At 37.7% G+C, this 6000-nt stretch overlaps 1 long non-coding RNA gene across 1 annotated transcript; it reads left to right on the forward strand.

The window, feature by feature from the left end:
• The first annotated feature begins 3696 nt into the window (after positions 1-3696).
• Positions 3697-4749, forward strand: LOC131225927 (uncharacterized). The gene is made up of 2 exons (XR_009161620.1): positions 3697-4283; positions 4345-4749. It is a non-coding gene; the product is annotated as an uncharacterized LOC131225927 (long non-coding RNA).
• The last annotated feature ends 1251 nt before the right edge of the window (positions 4750-6000 follow it).

Here is a 6000-nt window from a genome sequence, read left to right on the forward strand (position 1 = left end):
CGCTGAAAAACTTCAAACGCTACTACTGTTACCGTCCATAGCTTGTTGCCCGAACCCTTATAAAGGACGCGTTTGGATTGAGAATGTACAAGGTCTAAATTGAGAAGGAAAGTTTTGCGCTGTTCATAAAGGACGCTGGATAAAAGGTGGCAGCGTTTACAGCGATAATTTTCTCGACATTGTAGATAAGGGAACTTTCATTTTAAGAGAAAAACTTTAATTCTCTGGCAGAGTACAATTTTTTATACACAGGCACTTAGAAATTTTTTAAACACTGCATACATGGCATATAAATAATTTAAATTAACGGTCCAAATTATAGTTCCCAGTTTAGATGTATTACTGATAAAACGTACACGTATTCCGAACACAGGATTGGTGGATGTTTATTGGACCGTTAAAAATGAAAATATCCAATAATTCTATTTCAATAAAAGTGTAAGAATAAGAAGTTAGGATTATTCAAACCATCTGATTTTAGACTCTCATTTTAGAATAGTGGGCTCCACACTTTAGTCAGTTTAATCTGAGGCATGCATGCTGTGTTTAGATGTCTTACGAACCAAAAAATACGCTTTTTCAATCATCTGACTGTAAGATTTTTGGATATTCATTGGACCGTTTTTCTTTTCTTTTTCTTTATTTTTTGTCCTAATGTTTATTGGACAGTCGAAAATAAAAATACCCAGTGACGCTATTACAAGTGTCCACTAATCAGAGGAAAGGATTTTTTTCAAACAATCTGATTTGAGGCAATTTCTTTTATAATAGTGGGATACACAGTTTAGTAAATTTAATTTGAGTTATTATGCAAGTCATGTGTACAATTTCTAAGTGCCCGAGTATCAAGATTCTTGCCCCGCCAGAGATGACAGAGTATACATAACTTCCCTGCTTTTCTTAAAGTAGAAATAACTCACCTTCTATATTTTATTTTATTTTATCTTATTTCAATATACTTCTTTCCTCTTTTATTTAGTATAGACTTTTTCCATACACTGGCAGAGAATGTTATCCATACGCGTGCACTCAAACATTGTATACGTAAACAAAAATTACTAAATCTAAACCGTTGAAGTAGTGTTATATCCTCTATGTTAAGAAACCAAAAATCATAGCTATTAGATAATCCAAATATCCGAATAATATCCATTTATATACTGAAATTAACTGTAGACTTTTTTTAGTTAAAACTATCCATCATCAAATTCCTAAAAATATTTTAAAAATACATTTAAATAAAGTGGATGCACGGTTTGGACGGTTCTATGTTATGTAAATACATTCCACGTGTGAGAAGTCTATCTGCGTGCGTATGGATAACCACATACTGCTAGGACTTTTTATATTTAATATTTTATTATGTCCACGATGACGTGAATATCTGAGTTGGAGGAGTATTAAATGGGAGTAGGTGTAGATTGAGGGGGGATCCCTCAGTTATTGCCTCCTCTGACCTGAATGAATGACAAGGTGCTTCGCTGGAATGCTCCGGTTTTGTTTCGGGGGAAGCGGATTCGCACATCTGGTTTAGGTACGTGTCGTGCAAAGACTAGCGCCGACGCTCCTCGAGCTAAAGTTGTACGGACGGTTCTAAGGAGATCAAAGTTACATGGCCCACAATGATGTATTTATTATATTCACACCGTTCATACATTTTTTTGAGATCATTTTAAAGCATTAACAAAAAATAATTAAATCCAAAGCTCGGACCACACCAAAAATATCCAAGGACAATGACTTTCACTGTTAAAAAATTTGTAGGGCTACCATAACATTTATTTTCCATCTAATATGTTTATAATATTACCAATACAGGAAAAACAAATTTCATATTGACTCAGAGCTTTCATTTTTTTTTTTTAAGTTTCAACGGTAGACGTCAAATCCCTCGCTGCTTTTTATATCGTGTTCAACTTGTTCTTTAAACCTGCCTTAACACGATCTCACAATTCGAATGAGCTATTTGGATATAACATATGCCTCAAGATGTGACCCACATTACTTACTGACGCCAATACATCAGCTATATAGCTGGTTTGTGGTACACACCAGCCAATCTGCTTCCTGTTTTGGGAGGATAAGGGGGGCCCACTATGTATGACCGTTGGATCTTTGATTAGATCATAAGGAAAGATCACCCACGTTGAACTTTCGACATGGTTTTTATTTCGCACCAAATCGTCTTTTCTTTATTCCATCAAGCCCGTCCGCTAGCTGGGTCCCTAAATGTTCGAGTGACCTTTACCGAATAAACCAGGGTGGTCTAATCATCAGATGGACCACCAACGGACGGCAAACCACAAAGTTTGAAGTTGGTGCCACATGCTTTCTTAATAGGTTCGTCTAAAATCGCAAAGTTTGAAGTGGGTGCCACATGCTTTCTTTATAGAGTCGTCTAAAAATATGGGGTCCGTCTGATAAATGGACCGGATGTCCAGGCGTGCTGAGGTGCTTGTGGGCTCGCTAACTTCTACCGGAAGCGGATTAGCTGGTGCACCACACACCAGCTCTACAGCTGGTGTAGATACGTGTCGTGTGAAGACGAGCGCCGACGCTCCTCGCGTTCCGAGTTGTACGAACGTCCAAAGGAGTTCAAAGTTATATGGTCTCCGTTCAAATGATGTATTTATTATATAATAAATACACACCGTTCAATCATTTTTTGAGATCATTTTAGAGCTCTATAAAAATAAAAAAATTTAATCATATCCAAAGCTCCAATGGATCACATTAAAAATAGCAGCGAGGATAATGATTTTCACCGTTAAAAAATCTATCGGACACCATAATGTTTATTTTCCATCCAATCTATTAATAAGGTCACAAATACATAGATGAAGAAGAAGAACAAATTCCATATTGATTTGAAACTTTTGTGACCTTGAGAGAGTTTTAATGGTTGACATTCAATCCCCCACTGCTTTTTGGAGTGTGATCTAATTGATCATTACATCTATCTTATTTTTCACATCAAGCCTTAATACGAGCTCGCCAAATGGGTGGACGGTTTGGATATAACATATACCTCGGGATGAGACCCACAAAACTTACTGACAACAATACATAGCTATATAGCTGGTGTATGGTACACCAGCCAATCCGCTTCCACTTCTGCCACGAGTCATAGGTATTTTTGTCATTTCAGGGCAATTCATGCATTTAACGGGTTTCAGCCACTCCCGGACGGTTTGAGTGAATTCGAAACAGGAAGTCTGGACTGTTGAGTAATTGCCGACGATGTTTGCTATAATACATATACATGCCGATGGATTGAAGTAATGTACGCCAGTACTTTATCCGTTTGATTAGGGTACTTTTTTCAATGATCTTAACCATTTATATGATGTCTTCCACCTTATTTCTAAGATATCCGGAATTTTCAAATTGAAATAGTTAAAAAGTACCGTCCCTACTTAAAGGAAAATAATCAAATGATCAACGGATTGAAACTACCAAATGTGTCTGATATCCTCTATCCAAGGTGAGAACCATCAAATAAACGGCTTTGATCATTGAGAAACTACTCAGATCCAAAAGCTAAAGTTGCTTATGTCATATTACAATTCGTCGAGATGTATTAGGTAGACCTTTTTTTGCCCTTTCATCTTATTCTTGTGACCTCATTCCTGTCAACCAAAGGGGTTTGTAGGGTACAGTGGCTCCGTACTAAATCATGGAGTAGTGGCAAGTTTCCACTCGTGGATTGCATCCTTAGCTTGATCTTAACTGTTCGTTTTATCTATACCACTATATAGAAGCTATAATCATGGAATCTTGCTTCATTGATGATGTTGGACTTTAATTCTTGGATTTGAATAGGACCCATTGAATATTAATCTTTTTTTATCAGATAATAGTCGTATTCATAAAAAAATCATCTATTCAATAAAAATTTTATACATAGCCTAGACAGCATAGAATCCAACATGAACGATTCTGATCATTATTTAAAATGCGAACCGGCGGTGAAAACCAGACACCGTACCATACTGTGGTATGGATCCTACCGTAGCAAAACACCCTCCTCGGCATTTAATAACGCCCGCGGCCAAATCCCAAGCTCAATCAAGTTGTGGTGAGGTAAGGAGGGAGAGGTAAAGAGAGAGAGAGTGAGAGAGAGAGAGATGGAAGGAACTTCAACAACAATAACAGAAGAACCAACAGTCAAGAGAAGATCCCACCCGTGCAATTGCCTTGACTTAGCTAAGGCCTTACTTGGGTGCTTGTGCCTTGATTTCTTCTTCAAACTCTCTTCACCAGAAGAGCCACAGAAAAACGTTGTATGTGCCTCTCTCTCTCTCTCTCTCTCTCTCTCTCTAATGGTGAATTTTCCATGCACAGGAAGACACATCCACTCCAGTCGATGCAGTCATGACAAATGATCCACCCGTATCAAATGATGTAACACCCACATCAGCAGATCCACCCATGTCAAATGATGATACATCCACGTCAGTAGATCCATCCATGCTTCCAGATGATACATCCATGCCAAATGATCCATCATCCATGTTGTTGAGAAGGCCTCAAAGGCCAGTCATAGAACCAGGGAGAGGTGGTCAGATCAACTAGAGATATGTAGAGAGAGAGAAAGGAAATGTTATTTCATTGCTGTTGGTGTGTTGAGAATGTGTATCATGTAATCGTGTTATGTAGATGTGTGCATGCACACGTGTGCCTTTTTATTTTAGCGGGTGTTTGGATTGAGAGTATATGGAAATGAATAGGGATTTCTATTTCCTTGGATTTTGAGTTTGCTGTTGTTTGTGTGAAAAGTAACCATCGAATTTAACTTCCATTTCTTGAAAAGATGTAGATCATGTGGACTCGAATAAATGTCCATTTCCAAGCTCACGACAGACAGCTCTGACCATTAAAAGCCTGCGCTGGGCTGAGGACGTGTCTATAATTTTCACCCTTCCATGAGCTGCACCATTAGAAACAGGGTCTGTTTGTTTTGATGTAATTACCGATCTCGGTTTTGTCATTTTTTAATTACAATGTTAAATGTCAGCACAATAATTCATGATGTTAACATCTTCTTCTTCTTTTTTTAGGTCTTGGCTCAAAAAAGACCCTCATTTTTTTTTTAATATCATTTAAAGGCCTAAGCTTCAAAATGAGGCAGATCCATAGATCAAAGTGGGAATAATGATGTCACCGTTGAAACCACTGTATTCTTTAGTGTGGTCCACTTGAATTTCAGCTTTGCCCCATCTTCAGGCTCACGCTCAAAAATGATCTAAAAAAACGAATGGGGGAGCTAATACAACACATACATCATTGTGGGGGCCACGGTCTTTCAATAATGATATGATGTTGTATTGAATTTGTTGTACGAATGGAATTCTTTTCAAACACAGGACTTAATAATTACACTTTTACAATATAAATACAGATAATTACATCGAAACAAACTGGTCTTATGTTATTTATGGCTCACACCTCGTGATGAAATATACATGTCATGGTAGACCGAACATTAATGATGGGACTTCTCATCTCAACTATTCCCAACTATTCCCACAGGTGTAGATCACCTGAGTTTTCAATAGTCGAATTTTGGGCCCCGGTTAAAACACAAACCAGGGTGGCATCCCTAATGGGAAGTGTGATATCATCTGCTTGAAATTCTCCATCCATGGTGAATGGTCATGCCTGTACATTAATTTTTACTCTTTAAATAGTTTATTTTTTGCCTGCTAACAGTTACAGACTCACGAGAGTTTCAACATGAGGTAATGGGTTCATGCACCCATTGTGATGTGAGTACGCAAAGGCGCAGGTAGGGTGTGTGGAAAATTTTGAGTTGTGCTTGATTGGAAGTAGATGTATGGAAATAAAATGATATGAAGAGTAAATGGGTTTGTAAATTAATTTTGAAAATATTTGAAAGCAAATATAGGTGAAATGCCTTTGTGAGCTTTGTTAGAGAGTTGCACAAGTAAACAAAGTGGCCACTATGCACATGTCCATCATATGCATGAAACACTGATG

The sequence above is a fragment of the Magnolia sinica genome, chromosome 2, assembly GCF_029962835.1.
Source record: "Magnolia sinica isolate HGM2019 chromosome 2, MsV1, whole genome shotgun sequence".
NCBI classification, from domain to species: Eukaryota; Viridiplantae; Streptophyta; class Magnoliopsida; order Magnoliales; family Magnoliaceae; genus Magnolia; species Magnolia sinica.